At 34.0% G+C, this 12,453-nt stretch overlaps 1 protein-coding gene across 1 annotated transcript in view; it reads left to right on the top strand.

Annotated features, from left to right (window-relative positions):
• r (carbamoyl-phosphate synthetase 2, aspartate transcarbamylase, and dihydroorotase rudimentary) overlaps nucleotides 1–12,453 on the top strand; it is a 106,722-nt gene that overhangs the window by 27,470 nt on the left and 66,799 nt on the right. The gene's annotated exons all lie outside the window — the stretch shown is intronic.

Below are 12,453 nucleotides of genomic sequence, written 5' to 3'. Positions count from 1 at the left end.
AAAAAAGCGTTCAAAATTACGTGCATTTAGTAGTACGGAAAAAAGCGTTATATATAATATTTATAAATCGACAACGGAATCGCGTCCTGAAGCTTTAATATCGGAAATAGTTAAACAAACTGCTTCTACCAGCGGAGTAGGTGAAGCTTCTGTGTACAGAATTATTAGGGAACAGAAAAGTACAGGAGGATTTTCTTCACCGAAAAAGAACAAACCCAGAAAAACCATACTTCACAAAATAGACGATTTTGATAAAACTGCTATTCGTCGAATTGTACATCAATTTTTTTTTCGCAACGAAATACCAACTATAGACAAAGTTCTTGCAGCTGTTAACGACGACGAAAGCTTGCCAAATTTTAAACGCAGTACTTTCCATAAATTTCTAAAATCATTAGATTTTAAATACGTAAGTAGGGGTAGAAACAGTGCTTTATTAGAACGAGAAGAGATTATTTTATGGAGGCGAAATTTTTTAAAATCCATTAAAAAATTTCGGGAGGAAAACAGGAAAATTTATTATTTAGATGAAACGTGGGTAAATGCAGGACATACAAAATCTCATGTGTGGGTTGACGAAACGGTGAAATCTTCCAGGCAGGCGTTTTTGTCAGGTCTCTCAGCAGGTCTCAAAAATCCATCTGGCAAAGGAAAAAGACTGATTCTTACACATATTGGGAGTGAAACAGTTTTTGTAGAAGGTGGCCTATGGACGTTTGAATCAAAAAAGAGTGGCGACTATCACGAGGAAATGAACTCAGACGGTTTTGAAAAGTGGTTTGCAAATATTTTGCCCCTTTTAGAAGACAACTGTGTCATAGTTCTCGATAATGCTCCTTACCATTCGCGAAAAAGTGAGAAAGTACCGACTACAGCATGGATAAAGCAAAAAATAAAAGACTGGTTACGATCAAAAAATATCGACTTCGATGAGGACATGCTTAAAGTTGAACTCTTACAATTAGTGGCACCGCGTAAGGCTGAATATAACAAATATGTTATCGATGAACTCGCAAAAGCTCAAAATAAAACCGTTTTACTTTTGCCACCCTACCATTGCGAGCTCAATCCTATTGAGCTGATTTGGGCTAATGCTAAAAATTTTGTTTTGCCAACAACAAGACTTTCAAATTTGCAGATGTTAAAATCCTTTTAAATGATGCCCTTAACAACATTACCCAGGAGAAATGGAAAAACTGTGTGAAGCATGTGCAGAATACAGTAGAAAAAAAGTTCTGGGAACTTGATCATATTATTGAGGTCATGGTTGAACCGTTAATTATAGAAATTGGTAGTAATGGTGATAGTGATAGTTCAAGTTTTTCCTAATTGTTTTTAACGACAACAAGGTAAGCCATCTTAGTAGCCACGTTTTTTTTCCCAAGTTAGCTATAAAACGGAAGGCGAACGATTTTTTTGGCATGTAAGCCTCGTTTGTTTGTATTTATTTTCATAATTATCCCACTAATCTCAATTATTATTTGTAAATCTTTTTTATAAGAATAATGCATAACATACATTTTCCTCAAGTTTGATTTATTATAATTTTACCAGACTGATTAACGGAAATAGAAATAAGTGCACAAAATATAAAGGGTTTGAAAAAAAAAGTTATTTTAAATGTCATTCCATATGCATTGCAAAATGTATGTGCTCATTTTTCATAATTGTCAACAAATGGATTTAAAATCTATGTAGCACAATAAAATATAACAAATTGGCAACAGCGCAATAACAGAAGTATCGTCTAACTGTGGCTAGGGATGCATCTTTATCGTTCGACTTCTCTTCAAATACTAATTTAATGGAAGTTACAGCAGTACAGCTGTGTACAGTGTTGTCAGTTGATTTAGTATTAGTATTTAATTTAAAAATACAAACAAAAAATTGTATAATGAATATCTATTCCCAAGTTTATGACATATGGGATGAGAAAAACATTTATTGCCGACTTTGTATGTGCATTGAATCAAAAATGTTCTATTATTTAAAAATATATATTCATAAATATCACTTAATTTTCGTAATACAGATCTGAAATAGGCGGAGAGAGATCTAAACGCCAGCCAATTAAAACGTTTATAACCCTACACGCGTATATTTCGTTGTTTACTGGCACTATCGCTTCTCGGTGGATAGAGTTTAGTTGCATTTTGCAAATCTCTAATAAATACGTATTCCAATGATCAAACTCAATTCGGGTGAAAATTCTATAGTTACACAAAATTCAGCATTATCCTTTATCGTTATCATTTTCAGTAAGGAAAAAACTTGCAGGATAATCAGTTAATCTTTTAATGTTTCAAGCTTTTAATTAAGTTAATGCGCGTTTAAAGTTAAAATTAAATACTACAAACATTAGCATATGTACCCAAAAAACTCATTTACGGTTTACCATGTACTTACACTGCGCCTCCTAGTATACATATTTCGCGCCTCCTAGTGGACATATTTCGAATTCCAAAATAATTTCGATAAATTTGTCTTGGTTGACTGAGAAATAAATTTTTTTTCGTCACTATCTGTTGTACTTTAACGTTAACCGCCAAGATCTAGCCAGTGGTTAACGTTGTTGGGACACACCGTATATATATATATATATATATATATATATATATATATAGCTTTGTGAGTTTATATAGCTTTATGAACCATACTATATTTAATATAAAGTATTTCTTGGGTGTAGGTTCAATACAGTCGGAAAAATGAAAGATTACCCATAAACGATCATATCAATCACTTATTTTGTATTTGCTGTCTTTTTCTATAACAAACATTTGTTATTTATAGAAAAAGACAGCAAATACAAAATAAGTGATTGATATGATCCTTCATGGGTAATCTTTCATTTTTCCGGCTGTAAGTAATGTTAAATTTGGACGTAGATTTTATCATTCCATTTAAATTAACGTTACGGCAGGTAATCCTTGTCTTTCTCAAGATTCTAAAATGTACAATATTAAGAACAAAACATTATTGTAAAACATATAAAAAACTTACCAAATGTAAACCAAGACACTAACATCATTGAACTGACAGAAAGTAAAAATTGACATCTGATATCTCATTGCTTACTGTTAAGGTCTATTCGCTCAACTCGAGCATATTTTGACAGATTCATAGCTGGAAACCTACAACACAAAAGTTCCTAGCTCACAGTATTAACAGCTTAAATAAACTTTTATTACAGACTTCTTTCATTAAAAAAAGAAGAATTAGTATAAATAGTGGAAGTATACTAAACCCATAAAATTTTGGGTAGTATATATTTAAAAAATATATTTAAGTTGTTATAATTTAACATAACTATTTAGTATATGGTGCAGATAAATAAATATTGATTGTCGGTAATTCTATTTTATTTACTATTTAGTTTGTTTACCATTAATATTGGCTATGAGTACGTGTGCTTGGTTTTCTATGGTGTATTTAATATTATTTATATCAAATTGAAATATATTTTATTTAGGTTTTTTGTATATTTTTTGTCATTGATTTCGTTAGTGTTTCTATTAATTCGTATATCTTCATCTTATTTTTGTTTTGCTCGGTTTTTAAAATTTGGATAGAATTTATGAGAATCTAAATCGGTAATCGAATTCAGGATTCAGCCTTAATCTGTGTTTTCTAATCGTTGCAAAACAACCAGACGACGAATGCAAATTCAGTTATATTGCAAATTCAGTTATATTGCAAATTCAATTATATTCTTGGTATTAGATGTCGCTCTAGCGTCTGTCAGTAAGCTCAGAGCTTGCCATGAGTTCGCTCTGATCTAACCAAGAGGCAGAAATATGCATATCAGCGAATAAAACGTCTATTCTATTTTTATTATTGTACGTATTGTATTGTATTTGTATTATTGTATGGAGTATTAGGAAACCGTTTTCACAGAGATTTTTGTCTAGATAAATTGGCATGACATGGATACAAATATAAACCCCCATGCCAGTGCATTTGCCGTCTGCTTATTTTGCAACGTTGAGAACGCACAGATTTGGGCTGAATCCTGAATTCGATTTCCGATTTATATTCTCATTTTTAGAGTTCGTGAAATTTCAGAGTCCTCCCATATTTTGGCCATCGTTCCTACGCCGACTTTTGCTAGATCACATTTACGTTTTATTACTTCCTGTAGTGACCCTGTGTTGCTCAAATCGGTCGATCGTGGTTATGTGTGGATGATTTTTATGTAGTCTATCCACTATCATGATCTTTGTCTTTAATGTTATACTGTTATGTTTAACTGCAGACTAAATATTTCACTTTCACTCGTTTTCAACTAGTCGTATGAGATCAATTAACTCTTCTTGACTATTTACAAAAAGTGTTGTGTCGTCTGCAAAACGTAGGTTGTTTAAAAAAACTTTTATTTAAAAAATCATTTATAAAGGTAGGATATATGCCCTTTCGGGTTACATCACACAACATTTTCGTACTAATAAGTCCATCATCAGTGTAGTTACCAGATATACATCAGTGAAGCCACTAAATATATGGGTAAAAACCCTTTAAATGTTGTTAATTTTGTAAATTATACATATCTGTTGATAAAGTTAAGTGCTGTTTTAAATTTATCAACTATCAGTTGCTATCGAGGATCCGTAGAGACACCTTCTCTTGGGTTGGCAAACCCTGGGAGTCTTGCGTTGCCATGATAGAAATTTGTTTATAACCAAAACATCATTTAAATGTATCAACAGATATGCAATAATTACCAAAGTTAACAACATTTAAAGGGTTTTTACCCACATATTTAGTGGCTTCACTCATGTATACCTGGTGAATAACTTATTAGTCCGAAAACGTTCTACGATGTAACCCGAAGGGGCATTTTTAGAATATATATACCTTTTATAAAGGACTGTACATATAAAATTTTATGATTCATTGTATACAGCCAACTACAGGAATTTCATTTTCCCTGTGTAGGTTGTTTATTTTTCGATTATTTATTGAGATGCCCTTTTCCCATCCTTCAAGCACTCTTCTCAGAATAGCTCCCTCATATATATTAAATAATTGTGGAGACGGTATACATCGTTGTCTGACACCTTGTTCTGGATGGAATTCATTTGGGAGTGTGTCAAGCACTTTAACTGTTCCAGCGTGTTCATATAGTTCAGTTATAAGCAAAATTAAGCGTTGTGGTATGCTTACTTCTTTTAGTATTTGTCATAAGTGTTGCCATTTGAACGCTTTGCGATAATCTGTAAAACAAATGTGTAGTGGGATATTAAATTCCCTAGATTTTTCTATTATTTGTCTTATGTTCGGAAGATGTTCTCGAGTACCTCTACCTTTGATAAATCCAGTTTGCTGGTGGGGTATTTCTCTTTATATGAAAGTTTTCAGTCTCTCATTAATTATGTGTAGCATTAACTTGTTGGCATGTGAGATAAGGGAGATAGTTCTATAATTGTCGCATTTATGGAAACTGCCTTTTGTATGTATGGTCGTTATTGTAGATTTTGTCCAGTCGTCATGTCATTGCTTTGAATGCCATATTTTGTTACAGAGCAAGTAAAGCAATTTTATTCCGGTGTCTTCTGTAGCTTTAAGCATTTCCGCTGTTATCATATTAAGACCTGGTGCTTTGTTATATTTGAGTTTACTGATCGCCAGTCTTATTTCATTCTCGAGTGTGTTAGGTTCTTTTTCGATTTCTTCAGGAGTTTGGCAAGTTCCTGGCGTTGATCATTTTTATTTAGATCCTGGCAATATAATCTCTATGTCTCTGCTATATCTTCTCTGTTGGTTCTCAGGGTTCCTGTGTGGTTTTCAACGGCCCAAGTTCTGGCTTTAAGTAATCTCTTGTTATGTATCGTATTTTTATAAATAGATTTCTTGGTTGATTGTCTTGATCGTGGCTCTCAATTTCTTTGCATATATTGTGGTATTATCAGTCTTGCATCTTCGTTTTATTTCTTTGTAGAGGTCTTTGCCTTTCAGTATGTACACCACTTTGACAAAGATTTCTTCTATTCTCAATTATTTGAAGGGTTTCGTCTGTTATCCAGTGTTTTTGTTTCACTGGATTATTTACCTTTGGGTGATTAATTGGTGTTGTTACTCAATGTTTATTAGTCTCCCATATTTCTTCTGATGTATCCGTACCAATTACTTAGGTACTTTTACAGGATGATCTTCTTCTACGGCACTACAGCCCAAAATGAGCCTTGGCCTCCTTTATTTTTTGCCTCCACCCTTGTCTGTCTGTGGCTGTTCTTCTCCATACACGGACTCCTAAAAGTGCTTGTGCGTCGCTGCTTACTGTGTCTTCCCAGCGCTTTCTTGGCTTTCCAACTGGTCTCTTTCCCTGCATTCTGACTTTTACAGGATGATAGCTTCTTAATTGGAACACTGGTATAAAGCAAACTAGAATATCAGTTTATATAAAAATTTATTGATATAAATTATAAACAATTGGTATTATGTACATTAAATGCGATTTAAGCTTTTGCTACAAATGTAGATCTGTAAATCATTTTTGTTAGTAATCAGTAACTAATGCTACAATGCTGTAAAACTACACACTTTATGTATAAATATTGTTATTGTTTTGCTATTTTAACCAATTTTAATATAATGGGTTTGACTGATACTTGATGAAGTTCTAAATTTTCACAATAGTTTACTAACTGCTCTTTCCGTGTTTTATTTATACATGTTACGGTTTTATAGCATTTTAACGCCTTCTAGTAGATATTAATGAATGAGCGTCATTGAGACGCGAGACCCTGTCGCTTACTGAACTATTCATCCATTATGGATTTTATACTGCTACGTTAAAAATATTTTTCAGGCTAATGTGTGGTTAAAACCATGAACCTAGTTAACCACCCACTTCAAATTGAGTCTGTCAGATCCCGCTTACGTGTTTTATTTAGTGAGTAAGGTTACTGTAATACACAAAAAAGTTGCGAAACTACTTTTGTACAAAAGAATTTGACTAGATATGTACTATTTCACTGATTTAAAAACTTTTACTAACGATTTTAATTACAACCTCTGGTAGAAATTTCTGACTATGAAAAATGACTATTGCGATAGGCAAAGAATATAATCTGAAGTAATTAAAATTACATATACAGCGAAATCGAAAATAAATAATAAGTTACAGCTATATGGTAAGGGAGCTGTTATACGAGCTCTAATCCAGTAGCGGTGATGACGGGATAATTTGCTAGTTATAAGTGACTAGTTGAGTCGCGTTGAGATCACTTTATCCGCGTTGTCAGTGCAACGTACAACTTGATGCGTGTTATTTGCAACGCGTGAACTGCGCATACTTCTTCTTCATCTTCTCGTAGCACTACAACCCGGGGTGGGTTTTGGCTGACTGCACAACTTGCTTCCATCTTGAACGGCCGTACATAATAGTTGGGTCAGTGGGTAGCCCCATTGTTTTTAGATCTGACCATATATTGTCTCTCCATCGCACTCGTGGACGTCCTAAGGGCCTTCTTCCTGTGGGGGCTTCCTCTCATATTAGCTTGGCAAGGCAGTTATTAGGGAGTCTATGGACATGGCCAGCCCATCTTAGACGTTGGGATTTAATCTCTTGGACTATATCGCTCGCTCTATACATCTGCTTGACCTCAGCATTTGTTCTCATTCGGTATTGGTTGCTATTAATGTCGTGATAAGGCCCAAAGAATCTTCTGAGGATTTTCCTCTCAAAACATCAATTGACGAAATGCCCCTGAAGATGCTCTAGGGAGCAAAAGTACTTGGGCAAGATTTAATTAATAAAACTGTGCTCGATATCTGCTTTTAATTTTCATTTATTCGAGCATTCAACCTTATATAAAAATATCTTTTAACTAACTAAATATATCTAGATACATTTAGGCAATAGCTAGATAAGAAACCTAAGGGTGAGAAGAAGTTATTAAATAGGCAGTGATCACTACTTAGCGCAAACTACATTTAACCTAAAAAAATTGACGTTTCGATTTCCACTCCGGAAATTGTTCTCAAATAAAATTAATAAATAATTTAATGATCCCTGTCAATAAAAGAATAAAAAGTACCACCAAAATGTAAATAAAGTCAGGACACAGATAATGAAAATAACGAGGAAAAAGACACGGATGAGCTAATCGAAATGGTGATATTCTAGGATCTAAATAGAGGAGTCCTCAAAAACAAAGAAATATCAAGCAAAACGAAGATGACAATATACAGGCCAACGTTGACATACGAAGCAGAAAACTAAATCTTAAATAGAAGACACCTGATTAGAATACAAGCAGCAGATATGAAATACATCAGAAAAACGATAGTATAGTGGCAAGAAGTACAAACAGACTTAAAAATGAAGAAATAAGAACCATTCTTAAAATTAAACTGTTACTTAACAAAATAAAGGAGAAGAAATTAGCATGGTTCGGTAATATAACACAAATGAATTGTATCAAGCAAGTGAAAAGGGTGTGGGAAGCTAAACCAATAGGGAAAACAGCAGAGGCAGACCGATAAAAGAGTGAAACAGCGACAGAGATATTACCAAATAAGGGCAAATCTTGGTACGAAGCAACACAAATGGTGAAGAACAGAAAAGAGTGGAGAAAATTTATCAAAAGCTAGAATCACTTCCTGCGATACCTAACGGTAGAAGACAAACGATTATGTATGTATGTAGTTATTGGTTGACCTTAAACTTTGAGCTAGTGTACATAACAAACAGTACATAAACAAAGCAGTGTTACGTAAATAAAAGTGTAGCTTGTGATTTCATATCTCAAGTATCTTTTAAGCAAAATATAAACTAGATTGTTGAACACAAATATTACATTTCGATTATTTTTTTATCTCTTTTACACATGTTATTATAAAGTGATATTTTAAAATCACATGGCGCCTATAATCAACACAAAAGTTAAAAATAGAAAGGTTGAAAATATTAGGTATATAGGTATTCTAAAGTTATTTACTGGTCGTGTTATTTTTTAGAGTTTAGTTTAATTGTGATATAATGATTAAATTTCAAGAAATTCTTACACTTTCAGTTTCAAAAGTAAATATTTTTAAAAATCATATGATACATAGGTCGTACATCAGTACGACCTGTTTGGCTTACACGTGGTTCTATTGACGATTGGAAATTTGTAAAATGAATACGGTATATACATAGTATGTATTCAAATGTTCTTTGGAGATGAATGTATTAGCAAAACAAATATAAAAAAAATTATTTAATCAGTTAAAAATGACCACATGTCTCTTACAATGACTCGCATAACAATCAAACTTCCAGCACAAAATACGGAAAAACATCCAACGAGCGAATCTTAGTCAAGACGCGCACACACATATCGACATCGAATTTGGACGATCGATAAAAGTTTAATCGAACTAAACGACATTTATTCGATGACGTTTGGTAATCTACAAATGTTTGTTAGGTGTAGTACACATAATCACAATGAACAACACAGAACTATGTAGTAACACTAAGTAACGTATCTTGAACAGTCTTCACTCTCCTCTGGTCGGTCGAAAAAGATCGATGTGTGTGCTATAACTGCCATAAGTGCCATTTGGTAGCGTTCGCCTTGAAAGGACGACAACGAGACGAGGCCGTACCGTTTGGTGATCGATGCGTATGGACGCTCACATTGTTTTTTCGCGCCGTGCATGTGTATGCGCCCAGCGTTACTGTTGACAGGATATTCATTTAACTGTGCAAACTAGACAGCGATTGTGCAATTCCGAAAATTTGTTTCCAGAAAATTCTAATCGAGAATTTGCTAATGACACATATGCAAAATCATTTCAAAATTTCTAAAGGTTTACTAAAAAATATTTGCTTAGAAGTCGCTCTAAACAACTTCCGAATGGTTGTTATTGAAAATATGTTTAAAAACATCATTAATGGGGAGTTGAGTCATTATGATCCCGGAATAAAACAATAGTCTTAACAATGGTAGATAAAATCAGAGCCTTAATTTTGATTGTTTTTCTGATTATAAATATGTTCTGCACCATGAATGCGTTCCAAGAAGTCAGACAATCAACGAACAATTTTATAATAAGTTTTAAAAAGATTCCGTGAGGCAGTGAGAAGAAAACGGCCCCATTTTATGCATGCTCAGCCTGGTTTCTTTATATCGATAGTGCGCCAGCTTATTCATCGAACCTTCTGTAATAGCTTTTGGTAAAACACAAGGTTATAGACAACTCTGCCAGTTTACGTACATTGTAAAATTAGCACGTTGTTGCTTTTTGGGGTTTCCATTTCATTCATTTCATTCAAATAAATGCTCGATGCTAATGAAGGTCATTAAGAGAGTTTCATTACTTTTAATAAATATTATAGTGTATAATCAATAAAATCATCAATGACCAAAACTTCGAAGCAGTCAAAGAGTTCATATATCTAGGGACATCGGTTAACCCCAATAATAACACATCTGAGGAAATAAAAAGGCGAATAATAATTGCAAACAGGTGTTATCATGGTCTATCAAAGTACTTAGCTAACAAACGTCTGTCTCAAAAAACTCGTATAAGGCTGTATAGAACACTGATAGTCCCCGTTCTCACATATGGATCAGAGGCATGGACGCTAACGAAAACAGATGAATCCGCTCTATCCATTTTTAAAAGAAAGGTGCTACGCAAGATATTCGGAGCGGTCTGTGAGAACGGAATATGGAGGCGTAGATATAACTTTGAACTGCAGAATATCTACAAGCATACGTTTGGTGGTAAAGATATTACCACTATAATTAAGCGAAACCCCCTGCAGTGGGCAGGACATGTAGCCCGGGCCGCTGAGTCAAACATGATAAAAAAGATTCTAACAGCGCAACCCGTGGGAATGGGAAGACGGGGTAGACCAAAGCTGAGGTGGATGGACGGGGTAACACAAGATGCCGAGAAGATCGGAGTCGGCAACTGGAAAATGCAAGCGAGGGACAGAATAGAATGGCGTAGAAAGCTTGAGAAGGTCGAGGTCCTCTAAGGGCTGTAGCACCAAGATGATGATGATGATGATGATGATAATCAATAAAACAGATCAAGTAATATTTGAAGGGGAAAAATGACAAATTCGTGTACTGAAATGCGTAGTATTTATACAAATAAAATATTATAGGTATAGCACACGATTGTTTAGAGAGAAATTTTTGGCCTTTATAATTGTGCATTGTCAGAGAAATTAATAAAATTAAACAAAGTAGTGAAAATTATTCTTTGAAAAACCTATAATGTCATTTTATTGTAAAATTATCAGAAAAAAAGTTAGGTACAAGGCCCAAAAGAATTTTTTTTCAAAAATGTTTAGTTATTTTTGTTTAAGTATAACTTTTTTTATTTACCATTTTGCGATTAAAAGTAATAGAAATAAAGTTATAGACAATTAAATTTGCTACAAATAATATCTGATGAAATTTCTGTAGGATTGCTAGTTTACGAGATACAGCGCGAAAACCTTTACTCCCCTTTTTCCAAGATGTCGGCCGGGGTTCAAAGGTGGCGACCTCACAAAGCTATGGTTTGTTAGAACAGTGAGCGACGCATAAATTAACGGTTTGTTAGGTTCTGCTTAGTTGCGCGCACTGCAGAGCGATAGCAGTGTACGTCGACGATGTGCGCTGGAATCAGTTGTGACTTGATTTGTACAAAAACGTTCAGCTGAGCTCACAGCGTACACATCTATACCGAAATTATAGTTATTTTTTTATATAGTTATTATGACTAGTAATTAAGTGATGTCTACTAAATTTTCTTCCGAGGAAGATGAAAGTGGATCTAGTAAGGAAGCATCCTTCAATATATCAGTTCCAAATAAATCCCCGAAGTCTAAAATATTCTCGAAATTTTTCCGCATTTTAAAACAATCTTCTTTCGACTGTTAATTTAGAAGCACTCTGTGGCGCACCGGGGGGGGGGGGGGGTTATAAAGTAAAAAAATATATAAAAAGAAGTAGGAAAATATAACTTGTCTTTCACGCACATGTATTTACAAGTTGGATTAATTTCAAACGTCAATGAACTTATTTTAACCTTAAATTGTGGCTTATTCCCATTAAAATAGTAATTACTTTAAAATGCTACAAGAAAATAGCTTCAGAACAATAGATAAGATTTAGATAAGAGAAGGGAGTGTTCCAAAAATCTCGTCAGCCTTACAGTGGCCACCCCACTTTCGGAGTACGGTACGTGCGACAGTCAACTGCTCACAAGAAAGAGAGGGTGGTTTGTAAGCAGGATAATAGATACCTGAATCTTTGGCACTGCTAGCTTTAGTACTTTAAATTAAATTAAAACCCAAATTTTGGGGACTCAAAATGGAGGTAGCATAAAAAAATTTTAAACCCCCCTCAGACTAATTCTGGGTGCGCCACTGGAAGCACTTACTGTATTACGATATGAAACAATTTCGTTGACATTTTTATTTCTTTTATTTATATTTGACATTATCAATTCTTCTTCTTCCCT

Source organism: Diabrotica undecimpunctata, chromosome 7 (assembly GCF_040954645.1).
Source record: "Diabrotica undecimpunctata isolate CICGRU chromosome 7, icDiaUnde3, whole genome shotgun sequence".
In the NCBI taxonomy this organism is placed as follows: Eukaryota; Metazoa; Arthropoda; class Insecta; order Coleoptera; family Chrysomelidae; genus Diabrotica; species Diabrotica undecimpunctata.
The sequence above is the reverse complement of the archived record's forward strand: the minus strand, read 5'-3'. Positions and strand labels throughout refer to the sequence as shown.